Here is a 14,876-nt window from a genome sequence, read left to right on the forward strand (position 1 = left end):
AAAATTCAACATTCATCCTTGTTTAAGTTTGGACAAAATTTGATATAAATAAACTTTGAGACCATTTGCAAATTTTAAATTCAAGTACTTTTCTTAAGCCTCTGTGGGTACCAATTTTATGTTTTTTAGCCATCAACTTTTTCATCACTGATCTAAACTGCAAGTGCTGAGAATTATATGGTACTCACAACCCAGTTTCAGTTTGCCTTTGGCATTCGGAGAGTTTAGACGTGTTTTTGTCTGAGGGACCTAATTCGAAAAATCGAGCATTAAAACTGAATAATATCTGAATATGGCCAAACATTGCAAGGCAAAAATCCTGCAAAACTACTAAATTAGTCAAAATAATTTTTAATAAAACATAAATTATGGATATAATGTGCTATAAAAACATTACCATCTGGCCATAGTTAGTAATAGTGCTGTTAAAATGCTAAAATTATAAAAAGAAGTCATAACATATATAAATTATAACGGCTATTAAAAGTGATCCTTATCTGAGGCCACTGGTTAATCAGCAACAACAAAAACAAAAAAGCCTCATAGAAATTGCTTCTAATCAAATTGTTAAAGTTCCCCACTTGAAGAGTGAATTTTTAAAAGAAAAATAAAACAAAATAGCGAAAAGATACTCAAACATGCTTTTGAAACACAAGAAAGAGCAAAAGTGAATACATATCGTATAGTTAAAAGTAAAATAAAAAAAAGTTTGAGAAAAATTCGGTCGGTTGTTGACCTTTAAACGATAGCAAAAGTTTGGCAAAAGATTTGTTTTTTTGCAAAGAAAATTTGCATGAAACATACTATTATATGAAATAAATTAACATTTGTTCTTGTTTGTCTAAAATTAATAATTAAAACAGCGGCAACATGTGGTGAGATATCGAAGAATGTTGCTAAGTGAACATTTGACAGATAAATGGATAAAATAAAATAAATATTTTTAAAATTATTAAATAAAAAACAAGATTAAATGGTGCAAAACTAAAAGCGGCATAGAAAAATAGAAAAACTACATTAAAGAAAAATATGAAATTTTACAAAAAAAAAAATAATAATAATATAGAAATAATGAAAACAGTAGTAAATAGATAATATATTTGTTTTCCTCACGATATTATGTTATCAGCTTAATCAAGAGACAAACAAGTTTAAGCCATAATTAAGAAAGTCAAGCAAAACAAATTTAACAAGGTAAATATTTTATGTATTTTTTTTAATTATGTAAAAATGTTAATGTAATAAATTTTTTTTTTCCAATTGTTGTCAAGTCTTTCAGGACCATGCGTCCTTTCAAATCCACATTATTTAATTTGTTCAGCGAATTTGTGACCTACTTTTCCTAAGGCCTACTGATCCTTCCTCACGTATAGATTTAAAATTGGAGTCCAATATTATATCCCAATTAGATTAAATCGGTCTAAGGTATTTTTGGGCAATAATATTAGATTCGTACCCTTCCCCAAAGTATGGGTTCATATTCATTTTGTCATTCCGTTTACAACTTATTGGAATATTTATTTCCGACTCCACGCAATATCACCAACGTCCAGCTGTCGATCCGTCCGTCTGAAAGAATCACGCTACAGTCTTTAAAAATAGAGACATTGTGTTAAAATTTTCCACAGATTATGGTTTTTGTCCACAAGAAAGTTAAGTTCAACAAGTAAAAAGGCGTTCGGCCGGGCCGAACTTTGGATACTCACCAACCCGGCTACATATGTAAACCAACTTTCGTCAAAATCTTGTGAGAAATGCATACCTTATGCCCCTTATCAGCTATATCAAAATATATTCCGATTTTGACCAAATACTAGTAAGTACAAGTCATTGTTCAATTGTGTATAACAAAATATAGATCTTTTTAGTAGCTATATCTAAAAATAAACCGATCTGAACCATCTACGACACGGATGTCGAAAAGCTTACATAAGTCACTGTGCCAAATTTCAGTGAAATCGGATTATAAATGCCCCTTTTATGACTTTAAATCGAGATATCGGTCTATATGGCAGCTATATCCAAATCTGGACCGATTTCGACGAATTCGGACAATAAATGCGCCTTTTATGACCCCAAGACCTTAAATCGAGAGATCGGTCTATATGGCAGCTGTATCAATATATGTACCGATCTGGGCCAAAGAAGAAGAAAGATGTCCAAGCGCCTAACACAACTCACTGTCCCAAATTTAAGCAAAATCAGATAATAAATGTGGCTTTTATGGACCTAAGACTCTAAATCGGCGGATCGGTCTATATGGCAGCTATATCGAAATCTGTACCGATCTGGAGCAAATTGAAGAAGGATGTCGAAGGGCCTTAAACAACTAACTGTCCAAAATTTAAGCAAAATCGGATAATAAATGTGGGTTTTATGGGCCTAAGACCCTAAATCGGCGGCTTGGACTATATGGGTGATATATCAAGATATAGTCCGAAATAACCCATAATCTGTGCAAAGTTTCAGCTCAATATCTCTATTTTTAAAGACTATAGTGATTTCAACAGACAGACGGACAGACATAGCTAGATCGTCTTAGATTTTTACGCTGATCAAGAATATATATACTTTATAGGGTCGGAAATGGATATTTCGATGTGTTGCAAACGGAATGACAAAATTAATATACCCCCATCCTTCGGTGGCGGGTATAAAAATGACGTGTATATCAATATATCTTCGATCTACTGATGAAAGCTCTTAGGCTCGTTAAAGCCACATTTTTGAAATTTGGCACGGTGAGTACTGTTAGATCATCTGTGTTGGATATGGTCCAGATCGGTCTATATTTGGATACTGTCATTTATATCAACCCCCGATTCAAGTTATTGGACCCATAATAGGCGCATTAATTACCATTTTTCACAGAAATTTGGCACAGTAACAGTAAGTGGGCTACCGAAGGTGGTGTAGGTATAAATCCGTGCAAGGCAGAAGTAGTTATTTTCAGCAGGTGATACAAGTTGCCTACAGTGGAACCTGTCTTCTTGTATGGAGAGAATGTTCCACTTACAGAAAGCGCAAAATACCTGGGTGTTTTGCTGGACAGAAAATTTAACTTCAAATCCAACATTTTGGATAGGAAAGAAAATAAACTCTTGCCCTATACACCTGCCAGAGAGCCATTGGCAAAAGTTGGGGGTATAGACCGCGAGTCAGAAAGTGGGCTACCGAAAGTCGTGTAGGTATAAATCCGTGCAGAACAGAAGTAGTTCTTTATAGCAGGAGACACAAGTTGCCTACAGTGTAACCTGTCTCCTTGGGTGGAGAGAATGTTCCATTTACAGGAAGCGCGAGTTTTGCTGGACAGAAAATTTAACTTCAAATTTAAAATTTAACTGAAAGGGCAAGAAAGGCCACTCTTATCCTCTACACCTGCAAGAGAGCCATTGGCAAAAGTTGGGGGTTTGGACCGCGTGTCATGCATTGTGTATATACTGCAGTTGTCAGACCTATTATGCTATATGGTGTTGTGGTCTGGAGGACGGCGCTTCAAAAGTCCACCTACTGCTCAATACTTAACCCGATCCCAAGGATGGCTTATTTGTGCATCACAGCCACACTGAAGACGACACCCATCTGATGCACTGAATTTAATGCTACATCTTATGCCTCTGGGCATTGTGGCTACCCAAATTGTAGTGACCACTGCCATGAGGTTAAGGGAGCTTTCTCATTTGTCATGTGGCGACCGCGGATACTGTGTTATACTTGATACAATATCCGATGTTCCAGGCAGTGTGGATTACACCCTGCCTGAGCCGCTTTTTGATAATAATTACTGTACCACTTTTCCTGATAGAACCGAATGGAACTACGATATCCCTGGTAACATAAGTTACATAGACTTCTATACGGATGGTTCTAAAGTAAACGACCAGCTTTGGGGTGTACTCTAAAGATCTAGAACTGGTCATATCGAAAAGGTTACCCGACCAATGCAGTGTGTATCAAGCAAAGATCCTTGCAATGAAGGAAGTGGTGGAGTTACTAAGATATAATGTCATTACGACGATTGGCATAAATATCTTCTCAGGCAGCAATTAAATCTCTGGAGAACGTATTTCTGAACGGTCCCCTATTGTCATAATTCAAATTTGAAAATAATTAATATTCGTATTTGACTCTCAAATACCTTTTATTAGAAACCCATATTGTCCCGTTTGATATACTTGTCCCTTTCGGGCATAACCCCTCGGAAATTGAATCAAATTTTTGCATAAGTTTTGTGTTCTGCTGTCAAATATCTTTCTTTTGAGTCTCACATTGTCCTGTTCGGTGTACATGGTAATTTGGGCCATAATTTTGGGGTTGGGGAGATCCGACTGGGAATAAACCCCAAACCCCTTCAGTACCTTTCGTTTGGGTGGGTCTTCGCAAAATGAAGTACCCTATTTTCGCATGGGGGGGGGGGGGGGGGCAAACTCTAGATATTGTGAAAATTTCATAAAAATCGGTTCAGCCGCAACAACATCAACACCATCTTTTTTATACCCTCCCCCATAGTACTAATTTCGTCTTTTAGTTTACACATCAAAATATTGATCTAGGACTCAACAAAGTGTATATATTCTTGATCGTCTTGACATTCCAAGTCGATTTAGCGGTGTCCCCTCGTCTCTCGAAAGCGCACTAACATTTGAAGAAGTTTGGGTAAGCGCTAGTGATTTTTAACAAATACTTCCATTTTGTGTAACTCGGTTGGGATTATAAATAGGCTATAGCCGTTCATGTTTTGATATAGCAGGCATATAAACCAATATTGGATCTTGACTTCATGAGCCCTTTGAGGGCACAATACTTATCCGATTTGGCTGAAATTTTGCACAAGACAATTTTGTCTTGATTTCCAACGTATGTGCCTAGTATGGTACAAATCGCTCCATAAACTGATATAGCTGTCATATTAACCGATCTCGGACTGACTTTTTGAGCTTTAAGAGGGCTCATTTGATATAGCTACTATATAAACCGATTGACTTCGTATTGACTTCTTGATCTTCTGGCAGGCGCATACCACCCGATTTGACTGAAATTTTGCACGTAATGTATTGCTAAGGCTTCCAACAGCTACAACCTTATATATAAAGATCGCCATATAAAAAGTTCGCCCAATTTTACTTCTTGAGCCTCTAGGGACCGCAATTATTTGGCTGATATGTTAAAAGCGGTAGTTTTTTACGTATCTGATTATTAAATGCGATCCATGGTGGAGGATGTATAAGATTCGTCCCGGACGAACTTATGCTTTTAAACTTAACGACTGGTTAAAGTCTAATATTGTCCAAATCGAGATATATGTTTTATTTTGTAGTTTTGGTGGGAACATATATTTGGGAACACATTTGAATATAAGATTCGTACTCTACTCTTAAATAATATTAAATAAATTTTGATCTCATGCACGTACTCTACTCCTACATTCTTTCCATTTGAATTCTTTTTGTTGACTATCTAAGTCAGTTTCGGGGTTTTTTGAGTAGTGGGCGAACTTATTGGCTTCAAATTGAATATAAGATTTGATAAATATCTGCTCAAAATTTAAGTTAATAGTTCTAAAGCCACATTTTTAAGGCCAAATAATCTTAGATAACTTAAAATGTTTGATCTCGGGAAGATAAACGGGCAAGCTTTATATTTCCAACACCATAGATAGCTCCCAAACACTGTTCTTCCAATTACTACTCTTGCACTTCAATTTCCAGCAAAAAGATTTTGAAAATCCACACAAAGGAAGATTTGTCAGTTCGAACAATTTTTCGAAATACCTTGGTGACCAACTTCAGGGGCCTATCAAGGGCCTTGAAATTTTGCACATCATTTCAAATTTCAAAGACATATCTCTACCCCTTCTCATATGGCAGATTTTTACTTTACTACTTTTTTCGATTTTCTCCCACTGTGCGTTGTCAAAGTTATATGTTGCAGATTAAATATTCTATACTCGATATACGGGAATGCTACTTAACTAAAACGATACAATAAAATTTCTCTATAATAGATTAAAGACCTCGCCGATGTTTTCGTCTTAGTATTAGGTAGCTAATCTAAACACGATGATGTTCCTGGCCACCAAAAACATAGATAACTTAAAATGCTTAAATTTCCTTGAATTATAGTTCAAATTCATATATTTAAATCCCTCACGCTCGAGCGCACACTCGAAGGTACTTTGTGTGCCGTGGCATGTAGACTTAATCCTCGCCAGTTGGCACATCTTGTCTTATCTCCTATCTTGTGTGGAAGAGTTAGTGTGCTGAGTTTCCAATCAAAGAAGCTGATGCCTCATCAGCATATTGTCTCAGGACTTAAATATATCAGCTGTTAATCCATTGACACCTACTGCCTTGTTAATTTAGGCTACAGAATGGCATCAGCGTACTCTATTCTTATTCAGCGTATCTTGTTGGATATTATTGGATGCCAGTAGCTGGGAAAATGTTATTCCTATATCCTAGGCACTCTAACTGTATCTGTTACCAGATTTCCTTCGTCCTACTTTTGATCTTCACATTTTAGCTTCTGGAGAACAGAGAACTGAATTTATCGAGACGAATGACTACATAGTCTCTTCTCTAAGGCTCCTTCGGCAGAAATTGGCTGGCCCACACTCGTAAAACCAAAATCAGTGAGTTTGCGCTTCAACGACTTTTTTCCTGAATGTTGCTGGGCTAGTTTGAAGTACCTTTCAGACAGATTTGTTCTTTAAAAGCGTATCACAGTTCCCTTTCCCACTCCCACTTAACGTTGATCACAAAAAGTTGTTGAGCTCCTTCGACTTAATGTTGACTTAAGTATTCATACCTGACCATATGATTAGATAAAATCGGCGTCTATGGACACAAGTATCTTGGTTTTAGGCAATATTTTGTATTTTAAATATGTGTATGAAGCATATATAGAGTTTTTTCCCCTTTATTCTTCTCATGACTTAAGATTTTATATCTTTTAACGACATATTACATTACGACATCATGTCCAGCGAAAATGATCTCCTTCATGTGTTTCTGTCCACTTCCACGTTTTCTGTTGTACTGTGGGTTCCATTTATAGAGCCTATACTGTTCTGCTATTTGCAGTAGTTTTGTTTTCATAATTAAAATTAATTCCAAGTGATTGCAAACCGCAAACTGATATCAAATAATTTAAAACGTGTCTAAAAATTATTTATATTTTTTTATTGAAGATTTGTGTACCCTCCTTCACAAGATGGGGACATAATTATCTCGTCACTACGTTCGTAACACCTCGAAATATTGTTCGAAGATCCTATGAAGCATATTTATACCGTGCGCAGTCTATTCGTTTAGAGCAAGGTTATTTTTGGACAAAAAAAGACCTTGGATACAAATTTTCAAAAACTTTGAATGGGGCCTTTGCCGATCTGCAATGACTTGGTGCAAGAAAAAATCTAAAATCTTTTTTGTTACTCATATAGTTTTCTCCAGAAACTCTCTTCAATCCCCACCTGTAGTAACAGTTATCTTCTTTAACCCACACGACCAAAAGTAGCATGCAATTGATAAGACGATAATTTATAAATATTGACATAAAATATTAGACCTTTGTTGACAAGACTGATTATAATTTTGCATTTGATTTTATAATCGCACCCACCCTCAAATAAACGAAGCCAACAATACGCAACTGTCAACATGTGTTTCATTGTTTGACGTTTATTTGTCCTCTCCGAAAGCCTATTCGAGACGGATGCCTATCCATTTCGAATATGACAAATTTACATAAACCTGTTTCAGATTGATAAGGTAACTATAGTTTTTGTTCTCTTTGTACAGAAATGTATTTATTTATTCAATAAACATAATTGCATGAGCATTGGGGTGGAACGGTGAAGCAAAATTGTGTTAGCTGTGACAATAGGGGTTGAAAATTTAAATTCCGCGAAAGAAGTCTATTATTAGAGCATAAAAAGCAACAGCACTAGTCAGGAGATAGTTTAGGATATATAAATTCTCTGAAAACAAACTCAATTATCCAACTTAGCCGAAGTAATGCTACAATTGAATTTTCGATCTACAAACTTAATCTTCCTACCGAAATTGAAGGGCAGTTCTACGAGATAGTGGTTTCAAGATCTTACTAGTGTATGGTCGTCGTGTCCCACGGTGCTCAGAAGTAAAACAAATAACTTAAAATGCTAATATTTCCTTAAATTTGTAGATGTTTCACATTTTGAACCTCTCAAATACTGTTCTTCCAATAACTCTTTTTGTACTGTCACAGCTGCATGTTGTAGTTGCAGATCCACAAACTTAATCTTCAGTTGTATGAGATAATGGTTTTAAGAATTCGTCAGAGTGCCCCCAATGTCCAAAAAAGATTCAAATAACTTTAAATACATTTTTATACCCACTAACATATGATGGGGGTATACTCATCTAGTTATTCCGTTTTTAACACCTCGAAATATCCTCTCGACGTTCTGCGTCGATCCAGCCATGTCCGTCCGTCCGTCTGTCGAAATTACGATAGAGGCCGAACGCATAAAATAAAGGCCGCTTAAAATTTTGCACAGATACTTAATATCGTTGTAGGTCGTTGGGGATTGCAAATGGGCAATATCGGTTCAGATTTAGATATAGCTCCCATATAAATCGATCTTCTGATTGGACTTGTTGAGCCCTGAAGCCGCAAATTTTATCCGATTTGGATGAAATTTTGTCGAGTGCGGTTCAAATCGGTCAAGAACCTGATTTAGCTCCCATATAAACCAATCTCCCGATTTGGCTTCTTTAGCCCCTGGAAGCCTCAATTTTTGACCGATTTGGCTGAAATTTTGCACTTGTTGTTTTTTTATGATTTTGAGTTCTTGAGCCCCTGAAAGCCGCACTTTTTATTTGATTTGGGTGAAATTATGCATATAGTGTTCTGTTATTACTTCCAACAACTGTGCAAAGTATGGTCTAAATCAGTCTATAAACTGATATAGATCCCATATAAACCGATCTCCCGATTTGACTTCTTGAGTTCTTACAAGCCGCAATTTTTGTGCGAATTAGCTTAAATTGAGCATGTAGTGTTTAGTTATGACTTCCAACAACTGGGTTGTACGATTAGCTTAAATTGAGCATGTAGTGTTTTGTTATGACTTCCAACAACTGTGTCAAGTACGGTCCAAATCGGTCTATAACCTGATATAGCTCCCATATGAACCGATCTCCCGTTTTGACATCTTAGATCCTAACAAGCCGCAATATTTGTCCGATATGGCTGAAATTTTCCATGTGGTGTTCTGTTACAACTTCCAAAAACAGTGCCATATACGCTCCAAATCGTTCTATAACCTGATATAGTTCCCATATAAACCGGTCTCCGGATCATCCTTATTTGGTTCCTAGAATCTTTAATTTTTTCTGTTTTGACAGAAGTTTGGTATATAGAATAAAATAATGACCTTCAACTAGACTTATTTTGTATAAACTTTTATCAGACTTCATGGTGGTGGGTTCCCAAGATTCGGCGCGGCCGAACTTAGCACGCTTTTACTTGTTTTTCCTTAAATCTTGCCAATCTTTCACATTTCAGGAATGTAACTAGATGTGCAAAATATGTATTAAAGAGAACAAATTGGCCCTTTTGTCGTCTTTAAATGCCTCTGCAGCGGGAGAAGAACGACAAAAATTGGAGCAGCGATGCCCAGCCCTTTACGGTAGCGTTGATGGCAAGTCACACGCATTTTTTGTATCAATCGTTGGTAAGATAGGAACGAATGAACATGTGCATGGGTATACATACGTGTAGTTTTTCTGATTTTATTTTAAAAACAACGATTTTAAATGATAAAACACATGGAAAGGAAAAAAATATTTTCAGTTGGTATTGTAAATGGGCCAAATCAGTCCATGTTTGATATAGCTGCCATACAAACAGATCTTGGATCTTGACTTCTTGAGCCTCTAGAGGGCCCAATTCTCGTCCGATTTGACTGATATTATGCACGTGGTGTTTTAATATCACTTCAAACTACTAAGCTAAGTACGGTTCAAATCGGTTCATAACCTGATATAGCTGCCATATAAACCGATCTTGGATCTTGACTTCTTGAGCAGCTGGAGGGCGCAATTTTCCTCCGATTTGGGTGAAATTTTGCATGAGGTGTTTTGTAATGACTTCTAACAACTGTGCGAAGTACGGCTTAAATCCGTTCATAATCTGATATAGCTGCCATATACACCGATCTAGGATCTTTACTTCTTGAGTTTCTAGAGGGCGCAATTCTCATCCGATTTGGCAGAAATTTTGTACAACGGCTTCACTCATGACCTTCAACGTACGTGTCTAATGTGGTCTGAATCGATCTATAGCTTGATACAGCTCCCATATAAACCGATCTCCCAATTTTGCTTCTTGAGCCCCTACAAGGCGCAATTCTTATCCGAATGAACTGAAAAATTACACAATGACTTCTACAATGTTCAGCATTCATTTATGGTCCGAATCGGACAGTAACTTGATATAGCTCCAATAGCATAACAGTTCTTATTCAATATTGTTTGTTTGCCCTAAAAGAGATACCGCGCATAGAACTCGACATATGTGATCCATGGTGGAGGGTATATAAGCACGCTCTTACTTGTTTGTACTGTCAACGTTTAGTCTTCTAACTGAAATCGTATTCGCGATTCTTGTACTATGCCTGACTAAGGCGATACAGTACAAGTCCTCGATAATATTTTTTAAGTTCTCACCTGGAGTTTGATGATGATGTTCCTCGCCAACAAAAACATAGATAATTTAAAATGCTTATATTTCCTTAATTATGGTTCAAATCAGTAGTAACATTTTGCCAAAGTTCTTACCGTTCAGTTAGAAGTTAGGAAAGACTGCCTGTCTCCTTTTTGTCCTCTTAAAATAATGCCGCTTTATTTTTCCCCAGATGATCGACGCAGACATTAGCTCATCCAGAAGCATATTATCAACGATCCTCCTTTCAATAAACAAGGGGACACTTTTCCTACTTTTAGCAAGATAACCAGCGAGATAGGTGCCGCTTTATAACACTAGTGTCCTCCCCTCTTTTAGTCGGAGAGACAAACTCATCTCAGACCACCCTAACACAATCCACTCTTCCATTAATTATAGTCCCGGCTATATTTCCATTTTGATTTGATAATGGCACTCTGTACTTGGGTGTTGCTTTTCCTCAATGAAAATCTGTCGGAATTGTTTGCATCCCATTTTGTATAGGAGTGCATATGCGATTGCAATTGTATTCCTTGTATTTTGTTTTGGTTTTCTGTATGTGTTTTGTATATCAAATAATTGAAATGCATCTGTGCATCATTCACAGTTGGCAATTATCTTGGTACTATAGTTTGCCAGTAGTTGATTGGTCTGTCTGTTTGACTATGGCTATGACTGGATGTCCGTCCGTAGGTTTTTTGAGGATCAACTTTCACAAGTTGATGATGATGATCATCGTCATCATTATATTCTCATTGTCTTTAAACACGAATTTTAATTATTTTGCCTTGTATGGCCATTAAGTAAATATGTATCAAAGCCTAAGATAGCGGAAATTTTTTTTCATAGAGGTCATTTTTTTCTTTTTGTTATCAAAATCGTATGTTTTCTTTAATAAATTTAATAGGGTCTTAAGGTATTCCCAGCAGCATTATCAATTGTCTGGCAATTTATTTTGAAAGTACCAACTTATGTACACTTATAAAGAAGTATGCATTTATATTGTATTCCATAAGGAAATCCAACCTCTGATAAGGCCATCCGACATTGCTTCGTCAACGGTGTCCCATTACATATTCAATGCAATATTTATGAGCTGAAATCCATATTAATTTTTTCTGGCAACGATTAAAAGTATCTCCCGGAAATATACCATTAACGAGCATAGAAAAAACTTTGTCCTATCTATGTGTGATGATTGTTGCAACTTATTCATTGTTGAGAGAATTCCTTGAAGAGAAATTTTACCTTAGAATCTCACCATCAAAACATTCATTGATGCCCCTTCTTCAGAAATCAGCTGCCATTAATTCATTTGATTGTACAGCAAACGGAAAATATGGATTTATGTAGGTCTGACAAATATGGCAACAGCCATGTAAATATTTTAATAAAATAGAAGAACCGAGATTTGTAAACTGCACATACTGGGGGTGAAAAAAAGAGCATCGAATTGGAAACCTTTCAAACTCTATGCAAAACGCATTATTTTTACGCGACAAAATGCAATGAGCACTCCTTCCAAATTTGCCCAAGCTCGTGTCCACCTTTTTAAGCCTCTGTTTAACTACCCTTAACGATTGTTCACGCTACGCATATAAGCAATAATTTTTTTTTCAAACTATATTGCATTACGTATATAGACATCACACAACGACATCTAACGTATTAAATGTGCCACACGTACGATATAACATCAGAAGATGAAAAATTTCATTGTTCAAAGTCCAATATGAAAAGTTATTCTTGAAAGGCAAAATGAATCAGACGTTAGGATGGAGAGCAACAATGTCAAAGGTACATTATGCCCTAGGGAACATTGATCCGTAAAGAAAATTGTTCCGTAAGGGAAATTGTTCCCCAAGGAACCTTGTTTCTTCACGAGCATTGTTCCCTAAAAACTGTAGACCCCAAGGAATATGGCTTTCTATGGAACATTATTTCCAAAAAAACTTTGTTTATTTAAAAAAACATGCTCTCTAAGGAATATTGTTCATTGAGTATATTGATTATATTGATCCCTAAGGCCCAATGTTCCCTAAAGAACTTTGTACCTTGTTCCTGAAGGAACATAGACTAAGAAATATGGTTTCAAAGTTTATTAAAAAAATATTTCCTTCGTAGGAAACATTGTTCCTAAGCACCATTATCCCCTGTGGTGAATTTTTTCCTAATGACTCTAGTTCTCCAAAGAATATTGTTCCTCCGAGAACATTGTCCAATAAGGAAAAATAGGGAAATTGTTGCGAAAGTGAAATTTTTCGCTAAGGAACTTCGTTCTTCATGGAACATTGCCCCTCAAGGACCTTGTTGCCGAAGGAACATTGGTCCACAAGGAAAATTGTTCCACAAGGAACATTGTTGCACAATAACATTGTTCCACAAGGAACATTGTTCCACAAGGAACGTTGTTCCACAAGGAACATTGTTCCACAAGGAACATTGTTCCACAAGGAACATTGTTCCACAAGGAACATTGTTCCACAAGGAACATTGTTCCACAAGGAACATTGTTCCACAAGGAACATTGTTCCACAAGGAACATTGTTCCACAAGGAACATTGTTCCACAAGGAACATTGTTCCACAAGGAACATTGTTCCACAAGCAACATTGTTCCACAAGCAACATTGTTCCACAAGGAACGTTTTCCCAAGGAACTATGATCGCCAAGAAACTTTGTTCCCCAAGTAACATTGTTCTTTGTTCACCAAGGATTATTGTTCTATGTTCCCGAAGAAACTATGTTCCTTCTTCCCAAAGGTACTTTGTTCTCCATGGAGGATCATTATTCCCGTAGGAACATTGTTGCCAAAGGAACATTGTTTCCGAAGGAACATTGTTCTCTAAGGAGCATTATTCCCAAAAAAAAACATTGTTCCTCAACGAAAATTGTTCTCCAATGAACATTGTCTTCCAGGAGCATTGTTCACCAGGCAACACTTTTCACCAAGGAACATTGTTTCCCAAATAACATTGTTCCCCAAGGAACTTTTTTCCACAAGGAACTTAGTTCCTCAAGAAACTTTGTTTTCCAAGGAACAGTGTTCCATGTTCTCGATGAAACTTTGTTCCTTCCCGAAGAAACTTAGTTCCCCGTGGAAAATCATTATACCCGTGTAAACATTGTCCCCGGGGAACATTGTTTCCCAAGGAACCTTGTTTCCCAAGGAACATTGTTTCCCAAGGAACATTTTCCCCCAAGGAACTATTTTTCCCAAGAAATTATGTTCCCCAAGTTCATTGTTCCTTGTTCCCGGAGCAACTTTGTTCCCCGTGGAAAATTATTATTCCCGTATGAACATTGTCCCCGGCGGAATACTGTTTCCTAAAGAACATTGTTTTCCAACGTACATTGTTTCCCAATGAACATTGTTCCTCAAGGAACATTGTTCTCCAATGAACTTTGTTTTCCAAGGAAAATTGTTTCTCAAGAAACATTGTTCACCAAGAGACATTGTTCCCTAACGAACATTGTTTTCCGACGAACATTATTACCTTATAAACATTGTTCCCAAGGAAAATTGTTTCTCAAGGAACAATTGTCCCCAAGGAACATTTTCCCCAAATAACATTGTTTTCAATGGATCATTAGTCCCCAAGGCACATTGTTCCCCTAGGACCTTTTTTCCTAAGCAAAAAATTTCTTACACTACACCAAGTAATGAACATTACTTGTACTTAAAAAGTATATACTCGTATACAAAATTACGTACACATATAGTTGGCAAATCATAAAACAAACATTACCAATTTCTTATCAAAATTTTAGTAAAATCTAAAGGTGTTCCCCTACATCGAAACATTGCGACCAACCCAACCCAGCGAATATGACGCAAAAGTCAAAAAAATCCTACAACCCATTATGTGTGAGGCAATAATGCACTAGAAAAATTGACAAAAAACATATGGCAATGACCGAACAAAAAAGAAACGTACATGCGTAACTACAAACAAACATACGAACCAAATACACAGCTACAACACTTTTATGTTGAGGTAGTCTAGCAATGAGATATAAAAATGACACTACAACGTAGTAGCAAGCAGTTTACGACAAACCGATAAATAAAACAAAGAAGAAATATAAACAGAAGATATTTTAAATATTTATGAAATATGTACGTACCTATGTATATTGCGCGGCCCCACTCTTGCTGTATGAGCCAA

The 14,876-nt window shown here is 36.5% G+C and overlaps 1 protein-coding gene across 1 annotated transcript in view; it reads left to right on the top strand.

Annotated features, from left to right (window-relative positions):
• The first annotated feature begins 207 nt into the window (after positions 1–207).
• Positions 208–14,876, top strand: part of LOC106084504 (uncharacterized) — an 89,460-nt gene continuing 74,791 nt past the window's right edge. The window contains exon 1 of the mRNA XM_059365399.1: positions 208–1,194. The gene's annotated coding sequence lies outside the window, so the exon portion shown is untranslated. The remainder of the gene's footprint in view (positions 1,195–14,876) is intronic.

Source organism: Stomoxys calcitrans, chromosome 3 (assembly GCF_963082655.1).
Source record: "Stomoxys calcitrans chromosome 3, idStoCalc2.1, whole genome shotgun sequence".
NCBI classification, from domain to species: domain Eukaryota; kingdom Metazoa; phylum Arthropoda; class Insecta; order Diptera; family Muscidae; genus Stomoxys; species Stomoxys calcitrans.